The following is an 18,099-nucleotide window of genomic DNA, read 5'->3' as shown; positions in this document are numbered from 1 at the left end:
GACATGTTTTGATACTGTATCACGATACGCGAAGTTATGATTTGATACGCGATACGCCGTAATCGCTCTCGAGGTAGTTTTTCCACGATCGTCAACGGGGATACGGATAGCGTCCAAACTTAATGATACGGCGTTATGATACGAAACGCTGCTAAGCTACGATTAGTATGTACGTGACGATGCTTGTGATACGGTCTGCCCAAAGTAAGCGTAAATACTTAGGATACGCGAGCTCGATACGATACGCGTGATCGTGTTCTGAAAAATGATATAAATGTGGACCCAGCTTTAGAGGTAAATGACGACTCTCTACCATGATCGTCCTATAGCGTGTGTGTAGGTCCCACTGAAAAAGAGCGTTGCATTTTACCACAATATTATGCTGAGTGGGGCAGGGCTCATTTTCTACCATTCGATGTTCATTTGTTGTTCGCTTTTAATCAATAAGACCGCCTATTGTCTATAAGTCCCTGGATCTAAGTGTTTATATTGTTACGTTCGTGGGGTGGGTTCGTGATTGAAAAGCACTTTTAACACCGATGAATAAGAGTAGGATTTATTTTCACACTGTTACTTAACTTTACAAAACACTTAAAAACAGTTCACAGTAATTTCGCACTCTAAAACTCACTTACAAGTCGCTTTGATTCTCTTCGATGTTTATCGCTCGGTATCGCATTCGAAACTGACTCCGCCGCAACCTCACCCGGCTTATATACCCCCGGTGAATCGGTCCACAAAGTTCGAGAACAGTCCAGCTAGGACGTCATACCTACATCTCGAATGATCCAGAAACGAGTAGAGTGTCTGTCTCTTTCATGTGCTATCTCTCTCACACAGTTACTAGAATATTCCGGAAACAGGATCATCAGTCTGTTTCTCTCACACATATAGGCTACCCTTGTTTCACACCTTCTCGAATGTTCTCAGTATAGCTATCTCTTTCTAATCGTGCTATCTCTTTCACTCCTATTGAAAATTTCGCCATATACTGAAATGTACTTCAGGGGCCCATAAAACGGGTTTTCAGGTTATGGCGTCATCGGATAGAGGGTGGCCTGAAACGGACTGAAAACATGTTTCAGGCGCCTGAAAACAACGGTAACTTGGGTGAAATTTTGATAAACTAACATGTGATAGAGCATCCTCTGAAACGGCCTGAAACCGTATTCCAGCCTACTGAAAACGCCTCCAATGGGTCGAAAAGCACGATCAAAGTTTCCACCTAACCCACCGCCGTAACAATATTATAAGTTTTTTGTACTGATTTATGGTGTGCAATAAAGAATATTTGTACTGTATTGTATGAACAATACAATACAGTACAAATATTCTTTCCTTTGAATGTATTTTTCATTTGAATTTCAGGAACCACTTATTTAGCTACCATGACATGACACAACAGATATAGAATAGGAATGTGTCGTACCTAGAAGGTAAGTCATAGACATCAAAACGTGAAATCGTTTATCAACAGTAAGGATTTCAATTTAAATTATAAATTGGTTTTCACAGTGACATGTAAGCACCTGTCACGGACAATATTACGAGTAGTATTAGTAGTAGTAGTGTTTTCCATTCGTTTTCCATCACTGGACCGTGATGACGCACAATTTTATTACTTAATACATTTTATGTTTGTGATAAATCGTTAAAATATAGATTATAAAGATTACTTATTGATATTTTGAAGACTTGATATTAAAATGATAATATTATATCGGATAACTCACGTCTGAAATCGAGTTTAGCTCGACATACTAGACATACTAGTTTAGACCTGTGGAATATTTAAGTGGTTGCTTGATTTTCAATTAATGAATGAACTACCTAGCCTTTGTTCTATTCTTATTATACCTATATTATTTTCCAGGTTTTTCCAGGGTTCCGGAGCCAAAATGGCAAAAACGGAACCCTTATAGTTTCGCTATGTCTGTCTGTCTGTCTGTCCGTGTAGTATGGGGTACCGTTGGATAGGTTTTTCAAAACCATTAGGGGTTTGCTAAGGCGATTTCTCGATTCACTGATTTTTTTGCGAAATATTCAACTTTAAAGTGCAAATTTTCATTAAAATCGAGCGTCCCCCCCCCCTCTAAAATATAAACCGGTGGGTGGAAAAATTAAAAAAAAATCAGAATGGTAGTAAGCATATCAAACCTTCAAGGAAAACTATAACGGCTAAGTTTGCTTGAGAATTATTAGTAGTTTTACTCTTAAATAGCAGCCTAAGGTATAAAATATAGCTAAACTAGCTTTTGCCCGCGACTTCGTCCGCGTGGAATAGTAACTTTGGGAAGTATTTAATTTATTTAGGATACCTATTCTGCCAATAATAGCACATATAAACTTCTACGGTTTACTGAAAATAACCATTTCAATACATTGCTATAAATATAATGTATTTTTTTTTTGTTCATCCATCCATCCATGTTCTTTAGTAAAACATAAATATTTTGCGGGTAGCCACATTTTAGCAAAACGACGTGTTCTCTACCCTGTCAACACAAAAGGACTAATTCTTCATAGTGAACTCTTGATACCTTACGTCCTTTATTGTAAATTAGGAGGGTAGGATTACAATTAAGACGGCATTTTAGCTACACATAGTTCCGCTAAATATACTTATCGTCAATTTGTTTGGAATTCGGTAAGAACTTTCATCCCCATATTTTCAAGTAAATAGGTCGTAATTTGAAAAGCGCCGGAACAAATGTTTTTTAGGGTTCCGTTCCTCAAGAGGAAAAAATGGAACCCTTATAGGATCACTTTGCTGTCCGTACGTCCGTCTGTCTGTCAAGACCCTTTATCTAGCGGAGTATCGGTGTCGAGTTGAAATTATAAACCCCTAAACTCAGGTCAATAGTCCCGAAAGCTGTGAAAAAATCAAACTTCTAAGTCAAAGCAATCAAAAGCTACAGTCATTAAAAAGTTGTTTTCTTTCATACAAATCGCCTTAACAGAAAAAGTTATAGTGCACTGCCGGCTGTCTCAGAAACTTGGATTTTTGCATAAAGGTAGCTCTTATAGCACAATAAATAAGAAAAATCTGAAAATCATATTTTTTTCATGATGACCTCATATTGCGTACATTATTCTTATGAGCTTAGAAGGTTCTGCTAACACTGCATCGTCCCCTCTGCTAACATCCCCTCGCAGGTAAAGTTTTCAAATGAAGAAATTTTTCATAAACATTTTTTTTTGTTATTCATCATCATCGATCATCATCACCACAATCACCATCATCATAATCAGCACCACTATCATCACCATCACCATCGATCAGCTCCACAGCCTCCGCTCCACTCAGCAGCCTCCGCTCCGCTCCGCTCCACTGTCTCCGCTCCGCTGCCTCTTCTCCACAGCCTCCACTCCGCCAGCCTCCGCTCCGTCAGCCTCCGCTTCGCCAGCCTCTGCTCCGCCAGCCTCCGCTCCGCTAGCCTCCGCTCCGCCAGCCTCCGATCCGCTCAGCAGCGTCAGCTCCGCTCCACTGCCTCCGCTCTACTTGACTGCCTCCGCTGCAGCCTAGATTGTCTCCGCTCTATCCGTTGCCTCCGCTCCACTCCGTTGCCTCCCTGCCTCCGCTCCTATGCCTCCGCACCATTGTTTCCGCTCCGCTCCACTGCCTCCGCTCTGTTCCACCAGCCTCCGCTCCGCCAGCCTCCGCTCCGCTCAGCAGCGTCAGCTCCACTCCGCTGCCTCCGCTCTACTTCACTGCCTCCGCTGTAGCCTGCATTGTCTCCGCTCCATCCGTTGCCTCCACTCCACTCCGTTGCCTTCTCGATTTATCTTCGAAATGACGAACTTCATTTATACACTTTCATCTCCTATTTCATCCCCTCACAGGTCGAGTTTTCAAAAAAGCTCAACCAAATATCGATTTATTTGTTATTAAGTGCCTAAATTCCAAGTTTCATGGTTTTATTATCAACAGCGACGAACTTCCACCATATAAACTTTCATCCCCTATTTCAACCCCTTAAAGCCTATTTTTCGCGATAAAAGATAGCCTATGTTCTTTCCCAAGGTCTATTCTATCTCTGTACCAAATTTCATCAAAATCCGTTCAGCGGTTTAGGCGTGAAAGCGTAACAGACAGACATACAGACAGACAGACAGACAGAGTTACTTTCGCATTTATAATATTAGTATGGATAGTATGGATAGTATGGATTTGGAAGTTTCCGTATAAAATACGAAATCCTTACAAAAATATTACTTATTTAGGCTACGGAACCCTATTTTGGGCGTGTCCGACACGCTCTTGGCCAGTTTTTTTTTTATTCGACTGGATGGCAAACGAGCAAGTGGGTCTCCTGATGGTAAGAGATCACCACCGCCAAGCAAGCAATTAGCGAGCAAGATGGTGGTAGTAATCCAGGCGGACCTTGCACAAGGTCATACCACCTGCTGGATATTTTGAAAATATATCGATGAATATCCGACAAAGAAATACATCGAATTAAAGGCCATCAAATAATATAAAAAAAACCTTTTTTTGCATCGTATAACAATTAGTGAACAAATTTAATGTCAACATTATTTTATCCAAATCTTTGAGGAGCTAACGAAAGTGTTTGTATAAATATAAAGACGAAATTGAAATTTATGCATTAGTCATTGGCGCACTGAAGCGAAATAGGGAAACAATATTAATGTTTTATTATGAATGTGTCGTGATAGGTTAATGGTAAGTACTTTAATGTAGGTATCTCTGCGTCTTCTGGTATGCTTTATGCTTTTTTGAAAAAGTGAAAGAAAAATGTTAGTAGGTATATTGCGAAGTAGATATTATACTCGTAGAACATTTCAGTCATGAAAAGGTCAATATCTCAAAAACGGCTGAACCGATTTTGATGAAACATATCTGAAAAACAGATAGTTACTTTCGTGTTTACTAATTATATAAACGCGAAAGTAATTGTCTGTCTGTTACCTTTTCACGCCTAAACAACTCAACCAATTTTGCTATTTGGTACTTATTGGACCTGGGAGAACGACAGACTAATTTTGCGGGAAATCTGCATAGCTCCCGCGGGATAGCAATAAACAAATTGTTCGCAGATGAAATCGCGGGCAACAGCTAGTGCAAAATTATTTTTTACTTTTTAGTTGTCTTTTTGGCAGCGTTTTTTTTTACTTTTTATTTTTGCTGGCGTTTTTGTCGGCGTTTTTTTATTCAATTTTCAATTTGAATGCAAAACAATTTGGCTCGCAGATAATCTTTCTATATATGTGTGACTGGAGTAAAAAAGAATTGTTTTATATTAAAAAAACACTGCTTTAGGTGCAAGTAAACACATCAAATCACTTCTTTTCATTCCAGGATTGTTGGTGACGAAAAAGTGTCGTGGACAAACGTAATCATCAGGCACTCGACTTAACAAAGCTCCGGCACTTGTTTATCATTGTCCCTTTTATTTCATTGGTATGTTTATTTGGCTACGCACGCCTTTTTACACAAGGATCGAGGTCGCTTTAGTAAAAAAGCAAACATTTTTCTCATTTATTTGTACAAGGGTGTTTATGAGTTGATTTAAAATGCCGGGTGGAACGTGGTTATACGGCGAACTGATAGACTAAGATCTTTAATCTATTACATGAACGTAATAAAAAAGTACTTAAACTTTATTTGTTTGTGAGCTTTTTTGTATTAAGTGTTAATTCTGAAGTAACTGAACTGATTTTATAAGCAAAAATCGAACAGTTATAGTGTAGATTACGCGAGATGCAAACAAAGGCACGGGCATTCTTTAATGTACAAATTGTACAATACATATTTCATGTTGCGATAGAGTTAAATCCTTCTTGGTATTTTAAGCACATGAGTTGTACTTATTAAATCTAAGAGGTTAATTAACATACTTAAAAATAATAAAATGAGATAGGTACCCATTACGTCTGCCTCTGTGTTAGTGTGGGTTGCACCAAGTTAAATACTAACTACTTATATGTATAGATAGCCAATATCAAACTCTAGGCCATAATTATTGTCTAACGCACCTTGAATCGTAATAGTTTTCACTGCTTCGTTCTGTCACACGGTAGGTTTGTGATGAGGGAAGGAACGAGACAGTGAATTATGATTACGAGCACCCGCGCGTTGGACAATAAGGCCTCAACTGCCAAATCTTTGGAAATTTACTACGTACGGTTTTACTAAGTTAAATATTTTAAGTACGTAAATGTTGCCCTGCAGGAATGTATTTAACTGGAGATTTAACGGCTGGTTTGGCATTGGTTATCGTTACATCATTCAGACCCGAAGTTCACCATTATTCAGTTACGTAATTTGAAAAGTTCTTGTAAGTTTTAAGTTAGTCATTGGCAAAGATTCAAAAAGTAGCAACCATTTGAATAGGCTTTGCAGAAGTTCAAACGAAGATATGCTACCCCTACAGCAGTTAATGGCTTTTAACCGTAAGTGATTATCTTTTCTAACGATCCAGTTCATTAGAAGCCGTGGCTGTTCCGCATTTAATCCGTCTTCACGCTGAATTCATTTATGAATCTCACATTATTGCCACTTCCAAAGTGTCAAGTTTTTTGTGTGCTGCGGTGAAAATTCAGAGCACGTTCTAGCCGATTTTTGCCTCCTATGTGTGAACTGAGGCATAAATTATTTTAACGTTGTCACGAGGGACTAGAATAAGACTGAAATGCTATTGACTGCGCCCTATTTTTTTAGTGCCTCTTAGGCATTGTTTGTAAAAAATATGGTGTAAGTATCAAAGTGATTTTTTACGCGATACGCAATAATTGTTTATAGTTCAGTTAATGCTGGACAGTTAATGCATTAACTCAAATAGCCTGATTAAGTTTAGGATATTCATACTTTGTTAAAATTAAAGCCTAAACTCAAAGTATGAATAATACCATAAACTAAAAAAGACTGAGTTGAGTGGAGTTAAGTTTAGGTAATAATATTTTAAAATTATTTGCAATATCTGAGCTAGAAATGCTATTTTTCTATCATACTTATAAATTTATGATGTTTCTTACACAAAACATCGATTACCTATGTATGTTGTTTAAACAATGGTGATACGAAGAAATAAAAATGGTAATGGCAATATACTTATTATTAAGGATATATGTTAGTGTTTTCTATTACCAATATTATTTACGATAACAATGACACACGTATATTTATACAATAGTTTCTACAACGGATCACAGACACGATCAATCTCAATATATCCTGCCTGTGGCGTTTTCACAAAACATTCGTTTACTATTCGAAGACATAAATCGAGCGTTCGATCGTCGATTACGTAGCCGCCACATGTCTACGGTGCGGCGTGGTCACCCGTTTTCGTTACGATAAGCGGACGAAATAGTTTACGTAGCAAACCTACACTCACAAAAGTTGTTGCGCAAACTATCCGGCCAGAAGCACTGTCCGTGTTTCCATACAAATTGAAATTTTAACGCGAACGCGATCGAGAAGTATTTTGTGAACGGGAAAATACACTAAGCATACTGAGCAATACCCGAATGATGCACCAACGATAAAGTTTCGTGAGTTTGAATTTTCACACAAGTGGATGTGAAACAATTGAAAATTAAGTGAAGAGACTGTAAAGACTGATTTTAACGTACTTAATGTGCTATCTTGGAATTAAAACATTACTAAGTCCCCGGTACGCTCGCGTCCCCATGCCCCATACAAACGTAGTTTCGTTCTAATTTACAAGCAGCACAGTACTAATTTACAGATCAAAACGCAAGAACGCAACTATATTGGGAGCAGCCATTACGATGCTTATACTTAATTAGGTTTGGTTAAAATAAAATGTAATGGAAAAAACAATAACAAATTTCCATTTCTCATATAAAACTACAAATGAATGTGATTTTATTTTGTTATATTGAATATGAATGAAAAGTAATTTTAAGCATCAAAATATCTGCTCCCATAATAGTCGCAGTTTTATTTTGTTTCAATGATGTTGCTTGTAAATTAGAACGAAACTACTTTTGTATGAAAATGCGATCAGCGGTGAGCGTACTGGCGACTCTTAATATGCTTTGAAAACTTTGGCTCCTTTTTCAACAGTTTTCTACTGCCTAACGTCACACTACTTACTAATATTTAATGTGCACATTTAAACTCAAAAGGTAAAAGAGCTCTAGTAGACAAAAATGAAGTTCTGTGGTTGTTTATTCACTAATACTAAGTGTTAAATCTTGTATGTCATACCAACTAAAATAAAAACTAGCGTAAATGCTAACATAAATAATGGTAATACTGAATTAAAATAATGTGCCGTTGCTCACTGAAAATATCACTGTCAAGAAAGCAGTGCACACTAAAAAACAGAATTCGTATACGCCAAGTGAAATGGCCATTTGTCAGCTTCGTGAGATTCTTGCACATCCCCAATGGAGATTAATGGAATAACATTATGTTCTATTCAAGTATCTGTAAGATCTATTAAGAGACTTTCTTACGACACGACTCTAAGACGAGAACCGTATTGAAAAGATAAGGTGAAACGTTCATTATCAGTTCTCACCGAGAAATCAGGGCAGTAGATTAACGTAAATCCTTCCTTTATCAAATTTGTTCCGTAACACCAGGGTTCTTTACTGTTTTGTCTGAGTCAGTTCATCCCTTAACCTAAACGGCGCTTAATGTTGAAAGTAATTAAAACTTGGGCACTTTTGGAGTTTCCCATTCGTTCAGATGTCACAAAGGGTTTATGGTTTTTTTTGGGGCAAAAAATCGGTGTGAATTGAATGGTTTCGATTTGCGCCATAGTGATACAAATGGAGCCCAAACGGAAATAGAAGACTAATCTTTGGTTTGGACAGTGTAGTTAGGTGTTCAAGCGCCACAGTGGATAGGGTTTTTTCTCTAATAGCTGCCCGCCCCGATTCAGGCATGTGTACAAATTTCGTTTTTATTTTTTCAAAACTATTTTCGCATTGTTTTGGCAATTATAAACACAACAAAAAAGTCAAGTGTGACAAGATGGATGCGGAAAACACAAGAACGGTCTGATTGGAGAGCCTTGGGGAGGCCTATGTCCAGCAGTGGAAGTCTTTCGGCTGATATGATGATGATGATGATGATGATGAATTATCTATTGTGCCGACTGACACTGACACTCCACTACTGCATCGGTCATTTGCGAGAAACAGCATAGGCACCTGAGTAGTATAAATAGGGCAAGCTTTTACTTATCAATAAAACACTTTTAAAGCTACGGAAAAAAAAAATTTCACACTTCGGTGTTGATAGCTTCTCCTTTTTTAAATTGGTTGAAAAATTTGTACATTTTGCGTATTGTTATTTATCCGTGCTGTACAGTCAATAAATATCTACATCGACCTTATTGTTAGTGGCATAAAGGTGTATTTATATACGTACGTACACATTATATAATGCCCTGACTGTACATTGCGTGCTCATTCCGACACTGTTCATTTTGCAATTCATGTTCGGGTTCTCATCCCCGCATTAATTGCAGCAACTCTGGAGCCATGCGATTTGTTGAGAAACGACGGAAAGAGGTCTCACAATGTCACCTTGTCACCATTCGTCGAAGAACTAAAGTCACTGGAAAAATATGCAAATTGAAGTGCAATCGAAGAACAGATAACCGTTGGGGGAGAAAAGTCCTCGAGTGGCGACCACGAACCGGAAGACGAAGCGTTGGCAGGCCTCCCACCAGGTGGAATGACGACATCGTGAGAGTTGCGGGAAACCGGTGGATGCAAGTGGCGAGTTGTCGTTCATTGTGGCGTTCTAAGGGGGAGGCCTTTGTCCAGCAGTGACGTCTTCCGGCTGATGATGATGATGATGAATGCCACCTTGGAGCCGTGGACTCTGTTGTGATCTCTAGTGTGAGACACGACGTGTGTCAGCAATCTTGCTGCGTCCCACATCCACAGCATCGCAGTCAGGGCCGAGGTGGTTGCCAAGCAGGCTCAAATAAACAAGCATCGCAAATAATAATATCTATCACAAACTATTATGATTGTGTGGCGATTTCTTTTCAGAAAAAAGACCATAGTCAGGAGACTTCGAAAATTTTCATTTTCATATTTGTTTCTGGCCTCAGACGCCTTCAGGGCTTACATTTAGGGGTTGTTCCACCACACATTGATTAATTTTATTTGACGGATAAATGTGATACCATCTCCGTCTGTTCGAACTTAACAAACAGAGACAGCATCACATTTATCCGTCAAATAAATTTAATCAATAGATGGTTAAACAGGGGGTTAATCTTTTAATCTTTTTTTAACCTTGTTAATATCGTAAATAGAATGTAAGGCACGATATGGCTATCTTCAAAAAGTGAGGTTATAGTATACCATTTCTTGCAAGGCCTGCAACGCATCTACAATCCTGATGGTGCTACGAATGTCTATGGGCGACGGTAATAACTTAACATCAGGTGAACCTTCTGTTCGTTTGTCTGCCATTACTTAAAAAAAAATCGTTTAAAAAAAATGCAACTGACGCGTATTCTTTATTTTGAAGTTAGTACAACTTGCGTACTGTATACATTTTGTTATGATGCCCATTTTGCGTATAATATAATAATAATACGGTGTACTGCCTTTTCGGCGAAATATGTTTCGCCAAATTTCACTTAGCAACCAACCTTTCGCCAAAGTTTCATTTGGCAAACTAATATTGGCATAACTTTACTACACATTTTTTTTATTTCGCAACATTTTTACATTGCAAAATTTTACTTCATCACACATTTATGTGGCAAATAATTATGTAGCAAATGATTGGCTTAGGCAAATAACAAATTGTAAAATAACATTTGGGCAATTTTTTACATTGTAGTTATACTTCTATTTGATTTGTGCGAGCGAGCGAAGCGAGCGAGCAAGACGGTTCGGAACAGAAGCGACTTGGATAGTTTAGGTTCAGAAGGCTAAGGCGGGAGCGAAGCGGAGCGTAGCTCTCGCCTTAGCCTTCGATGTTAGGTTTTTTTTTTATATAATATAATAATAATTTATCGAATCATTAGTTGGGAAATGATATCAGTGCGAAACGTTGAGTTGGGAAATAACATTTCGCCTAAATAAAAATATGGGATAAATAGTTTGGGAGTTAATAATTAGCTAAATAATTTTCGCCGATACATTAGTAAACCAATAATAATAAATATCACGGGACAATTCACACCAATTGACCTAGTCCCAAAGTAAGCTTAGTAAAGCTTGTGTTATGGGTACTAAGCAACGGATTAATATAATTATATAGATAGATACATACTTAAATACATATTAAACACACAAGACCTGAGAACAAACATTCGTATTTTTCATACAAATATCTGCCCCGACACGGGAATCGAACCTGGTACCTCAAGCTTCGTAGTCAGGTTCTCTAACCACTAGGCCATTTCGTCTTTTTATTTTTATAGTATTTTTTGTACATTTGATTTTACTAGCGTATGAATAGCGTTGCGATAACACACGAATAAGCAATAAAGAGGAAATGATTCGTTACCATGGATGCGAAGGATACAATTTGGCATCTTGTCGTAGATGCTCCAGTGAATTCGTTTCCGGTATCGCCCATCCGTGCTTGAGAAGGTTATTTGTAAAGGAAAGCAAAGGATTTACCTTGAATAATGATATTTACCTTATAGTTGACGCATTATACCACAAGCCATGGACTATGGTTTGGGATTGCGATATATTGACTTGACTATCTACCTTATAAGATCATCATCATCATCTTGACGTAACTCTTGGATTATAGAGCAACATGGTTGTTGCTACTCAACCAGGATTTATTTGTCGGATTTATGTGCAGTATTACATTAAAGTTTATATTTTTTCTCAAAAAATTCTGTAAAATACGTCACGCAAAATGTCACATCAAATGGCGATTGCAAAAAAAATTGGGTTGGTATACAAGAGTGGAAAGTAATACCATATGTTTATTTACTATTCTGAATCTAATAGTGCATGTCATAAATATGTGCACAAGGGCATTGTCGCAGCCTTTTGACTTTTTAATTATATGTCTACTTTATGTCTACTATGTACGCGCCAGAACCAATGAGAATGGGTAAGGCAAGTTTGTGTGCTTTGCACCTAATTTAAGTGGTACACGAGCTCAAAGCTAGTGACATACATAATCTACCATTTTAAGGGTTCTGTAGCCAAAATGGCAAAAACGGAACCCTTATAGTTTCACCATGTCTACTGTCTGTCCATAGCTTTACTGAGAGACTATCAGTGCTAGAGTAATTTTGCACGGATATTGTATGTAGCAATCATGCCGACAAAATATTTTCTTTTGACATGTGTAGCTCTCGGAACTACCTTATTTACTGAAATTATTACTAATTGGTAATTATTTCATACGAATGCTTACTAAATAACTAGCGTCTTAATTTTCCTTATTAATTATTGTGTTTCGGTGAACTATTCGGTGGTTGTTAGTCAGTAACCTAAGTAACGTAGACGTAATTTTAATTATTTTATAAACACTTACCTCTCCGCCTTAGATGAATGATTGGTCTCGCGCGCTCGCTCGACTAGATACCGCCGGCGTACTTGTCAAATGCGGCAACAAATAGTACGCCGAAATCGGCGTACCTGAGCCCGAGGCGAGTCAGTCGCGTTGCAAACTGTGCGTAATGTGCATGTCCCGAATTTTTGTTAAATTTTGGTCATAAACCGAAGTAAAATGCCAGTTTTCGCAGTGAAACTGTTTAAAAATAATACTACAAGAAATAAGAAGGAGACTGGGATCACATACCATCAGTAAATATCGTATAATTTCGAAATTACAAAATAAAATAACATGAACCCTAAACGCCATTCTGTGTTGCCGCGTACACAAGAATCAAATTCCCCGTGGTTGAGATTTTAATAAATTGAATTTTATTGTTCTCATCATTAAATGATGATAAATTTTAATAACTTATTTTATTTAAGTATCTAACGTAATTATTATATATACATAACCTAGTTCTATATTACTTAATGTTTATCTTTGTGATATTATACACTGAAGGTGTATAAATTGTTACCCGACACTATTTAATTAAGGGGTGAATGTGTCTTAAAATTAAAAATGTTTTTCGTCTTCCCAGTCAAAAGCCCGATCAGCTGTTTACTTAGGTATTACGGGAAACGAAAAATTTTTTTTTCGTATTTCTACCCATTTTCCTGAAATGTTAACTTTTTACCTTTTTATTGAGTTGCCGCATTCACGAACGTTTTGTTTTTAGTTAGCGCGGTATCTAGTCGAGCGAGCGCGCGAGACCAATCATTCATCTAAGCTCTCCGCGTTCTCGTGATCCGCCCACAGCATCAGCATGGAAACGACAAAACTTAAATATCAGTATACGAGTATAACTATATCGTATATAGTTATGTAATGAATATTCAGCTTCGCACTGTGTTCATTTTGCAGAATCTTGTCTAAGAATTAGGCTGCCAAATTTCAAGTTTATAGCTCTAGTGGTTGAGGCGGAGATATATTATAATAACGCAAATTTTTAATCTTCCTGATTTGCAAACGCTAAGTATTAAAACACGTAATTTTTAAACGCACGCTTATATAGGTACTAAACTAACGCTTAACAATAACTTGGTACGATTTGATGATAATACCAAATTAATATAAATAACGTGAGATTTCCTAATTTGAAAGCTGTGCATTATCAGACAGTCAGGCACCAAGTTGGATCTAAATTAGTTCAGTTATTTGCACTTTGTTTTGCTGCCTCTGGGATGTGTTCGGATGAGATACAATCGAGAAACAAGTTTGCTCAAGGAACTTCGTAATGAATGTTTATAACCCATCTTAGTAGCCGCTTAGCAAACTCTTAGTAGTATTAATAGCTCCGTATGCTTATTAAAATTGATGCCCGAAGTTACAGAAGTGGGCTATTAGTTTTGTTTCAAGTTATATTTTTTACTTGTTTGATTAGAAATCTTTATGATAGATTGTAAAGTAGGCCGCTTAAATCCTACTAATATTTAAATGCAATAGTTTGTGTGTGCGTGCGTGTGATTTGTTCTGTGCGTGTCTAGAATATACTAGTTTTTAACCGACTTCAAAAGGAGGAGGTCTATGTTCCACTGTTTGTGTTTTTTTATCTCTATATTTTCACGATGTCTAGGTATGTAAAATCCCAAAATATTAATCAATAAATTCAGTCATTAAATTTTGTATGGGTATATGTAAGTACATTAATATATTATAGGCGCCTTGCGCTTTAAAGTTGCGTCATGGGATCTATTGCTCTTTTAATTAGTTATCTAGTAAATATAATAATTGTAGCATTTTTGTATGGCAAGGTTTTGATGTAATCAATAAAATGTAAACTTCAAAGAGAATAACGATTTATTAATAAAGTTATATTACGTGAATATGGTCTTACAAGCTACCTTAACATATCTACGTCTTAACTTATGTCAATGAACATTTTTCATAAAATATTTTATTCCATATTGTCTTCGCCTGCAATTTGTTTATTTTGTAAACAAAACACAAAGGAGGTATTTAAAAAACCTCCACGATGTAAAACTTTATATATTGTAAGTTCATATTCAGAAGCATCATGACACCAACATAAAAATATGCCTGCTAGTGTAATGTTATTTTAAAAATCAAATAAATTTACGTTTGTATACCGTCCAGAAAAAAAAGCTTGCAATGCCCCTACAAGATCGTACTTTTATAATTACATTATGAGTTTACTGGTAAAATAAAAACATCCCTAAATTTTACTTGCCAGGCACAAAATAAAAAGTTTCCAGAAACATTATAAATATTGACATGAATAGAAAATCTACTAAAACAATACTAATTAAATTTTACAAAATATTTTCAATCAACGATCACATTGGTCTCACATACACGATGCAATCGATATTCATTTATGTATTTTAGTTGAAGAGATCTAAACATTTGGACTATGAGATTGTCACAAGTGCCCACTATGTGGACAACATTGAATATCACATCTGAATTATCTAAATTAACTGAGCAAAAACGGACAAGTTCGATGTCACTTCATTAAGATTACAAAAATTACATTATTATGTAGGTATGTAAAGGTGCCCAGCAGTGGGACACAGTTATATATAATATAATAATACAATAATCAATATAACAAAAATATTAATTGCAACAATCTGCTTGTAGCATGATTGCACTATCACATCGATAATAGCATTTGATTCCATGTAGGTAAGATCACCTAATCAAGTTGCATCAAATAAGCTTAGTTTTGAGTTGTGTTCACAATGAAGTTGATTAGCGATTAGCTCACACTAACTGTGTCACCCAGTCAATGCATTGCAGCGTATCTATTATTGCTATGATTTTTCGTTACAACCTATATTTTCAAGTAGGTAGAAATTTTAATAGATGCGACTTTTAACATATTGTTATACATGAACTAATGTTTCGATTCAATTGTTTCTTCAAAAGCTTAATACATAGACGCATCGATTATGTAGTGATATAATCAATGATCTGATGCTTGACTTAAAGCTACATACGAGTACGGAGTAGGTACCGTCCGATTCAACAAACTCATTAAAAATAGTTATTTGTTATGCAAGGCTGGAAAGTAATTGTTTGGCACGAGTGCTTACGAGTATATTGATAGCCGAGCAAGCGAAGGAAGCGAGTGGTTCAAAAGAAGAATCCTGAGCGTAGTCGAGGGTTTCAAAGGCACGAGATGCTAAATAACTTTACAGCCGAGCGGAACACACAATTTTTCACCTCATGACAGCAAGAAAAATAGGTAGATGGAAGAAATTACATTGAACTCTTATAAATCAGTTTCAGGCTATGCTAGCTAGCTTATTCATTCATCATTTGAGATCTATTTTCTTTTAGTTTGTTCTGTAAATGTTTAGTAATAAGAATAAAATAACAGATTTAAATATTACTTCAACAATGTATGACGAACTTTCTTTATAAACACGTCAATATTCAACGCTTACTTCCTCAAACTCGTATCTACCCGAATTGTATACAACAAATCAACACTATCGTACTTAACATAAAGATGATTCTAAAACAGTTTCATGTGGCCAGATACGAGGTTGTGAAAGTAAGCGGTCAAAATGTATTTTCAAGGGAGCACCCGTTCACGATAACGTTCGAATTTCAAAAACTCTTTCCAGCCAAGAGGATAAAAAGCGACTTTCCACGCAAATTTCGAAGGATAAAGAAAGCTTCTTCGAGCTAGTGAGGTGAAAAAGATCTTTGATTTATTCAAGCGTTACTTTGCGGAGGTCCATATTAATAAACCACAACTTTTTACTTTACTGTGGTTACAGAGTTGCAATAGTAAAAGGTTGTAGTTTATTAGATATAATATACGAAGATAAACATACTGATAGCAAAGTGACTGAACTTGTCCTGTGGGCTTACAGTCTATCGTCACATACGCGGATGCTATCTCTGTCACCGCAAGGATTCATTCTTACCGCGTTGCCATTTGTGAGCACTTCTGTAGCGTTTGAAAGCCCTGTGATCATACAAAAAACATTTCAGACAATAGTAAAACTCATTAAATAATTCAGGGGTTAGTTTGTGGAGGGTCATATCAACGAACTAGGTATATAAAATATTATTACAGCCTGTGGCATGAAAGTCTAGCGTTGACCGTTATATCTGTGGATGTGACATGAGCACATGACAATCGCGCACACCAATCAGCGGCACTTCGCTTACCAGCCCCGCCTGCCCCGCGCATCGCTCGTCCCCCGCGATATCTTGTGTTTGTACTTCTGCGCATTAACGTTCACCGCTAGAATTACATGCCGCGGGCTGTACACTCGAGGGTAAAAATATATATATACAGACAGCTATTGCGTCAAATATTTGTTTATATCGACCTTATGGTTAGTGGCATAAAGGTGTACAGATATTTTTGTCGTCTTGGAAACGTATAAATATTTATGCCCTTGACTGTACCTTGCAACTCCGCCATCACAAAGGGAGCGTAAGTAAAGCAAAGGCAAAAGTTTGGAGTTCTTAATAATAACAGTCAAATTGATTGCAAGCCTGGATCGTAAGACAGCCGGTGAAATTACTGGCACTTGAGGTATCCCATCTTAGGCCTCGAGGTTGGCAACGCATCTGCAATACCCCTGGTGTTGCAGATGTTTATGGGCGGTGGTGATCTCTTACCATCAGGAGACCCACTTGCCCGTTTGCCATCCATTCGAATAAAAAAAATATATATTTGGAAAATTAATGAAAACGTAGTGTACGACAACATCAAAAGTAGCGGATCACTGTTTTAGGGTTCCGTAGTTACTCTGTCGCATTGACACATTGACAATCTTGCATAGCGTTTAGTACATGGCTGTAAAACGTGTACAAAAGTGTATAGCTACTTTTGATGTGAGTATAACATATAGGAGAGGGTTTATTTATTTTAAATAAAATAACACTATATTGTTCACTTATGTATACATTATTTTTCTTTGTTGTTCGACCGTTAATTTCCTATTTTATTCAATCATTTTTATTTATCATTATTATGCCCTTAAAAATATAAGTTTAGAAAATGCAAAAGAACAAGTCGATAGGAAATAGGAATCGAGACAATTATACAGACTCGGTATACATACATATAATATGAGCATATATGTATATGACAAAATTTTATATGACAAACATAAATTGAAACTATTTACATAGAAAAACTATATCATGGAAATAATATACAAATTGCAATGAATTTCATGCAAACAGGCGTAATTAATTTGAAGATTCTGAAGACTCAATTATTCTCGTTTAGAACTAAAATAAAGAGCTGTCAACATTTTCTTGACTTAAATCTCAGATCTTAGTGAAGACACAAAAAAGGAATATTTTTAATCTGCCATTATTTTTTATTACATAAATTAGATATTGGACAGTTTTTACAATAAAAACTTGGTGCTAAAACGCATGAGTCTTGTTGAAATATGACTAATAAAAGATAATTTTTAGTTTTTATCCAAATTTCAATGTCATTCTGTACGTACTATAGTGTACGTATTAATGAAACACCAAAAATACTTCTATAAAATATATAGGAATATGCATCATAAAGACCCCACCACAGACCTCAGGTCCTCAGACTCGGTGGA

At 36.6% G+C, this 18,099-nt stretch overlaps 1 protein-coding gene across 2 annotated transcripts in view; it reads right to left on the bottom strand.

Moving 5' to 3' along the window:
• Nucleotides 1-14,323: 14,323 nt before the first annotated feature.
• Nucleotides 14,324-18,099, bottom strand: part of LOC141434373 (tachykinin-like peptides receptor 86C) — a 58,336-nt gene continuing 54,560 nt past the window's right edge. For both annotated transcript variants that reach the window (XM_074096787.1, XM_074096788.1), the window contains one exon: nucleotides 14,324-16,484. The gene's annotated coding sequence lies outside the window, so the exon portion shown is untranslated. The remainder of the gene's footprint in view (nucleotides 16,485-18,099) is intronic.

Source organism: Choristoneura fumiferana, chromosome 13 (assembly GCF_025370935.1).
Source record: "Choristoneura fumiferana chromosome 13, NRCan_CFum_1, whole genome shotgun sequence".
Lineage (NCBI taxonomy): Eukaryota > Metazoa > Arthropoda > Insecta > Lepidoptera > Tortricidae > Choristoneura > Choristoneura fumiferana.
This window is presented reverse-complemented; position numbering and strand designations above follow the sequence as displayed.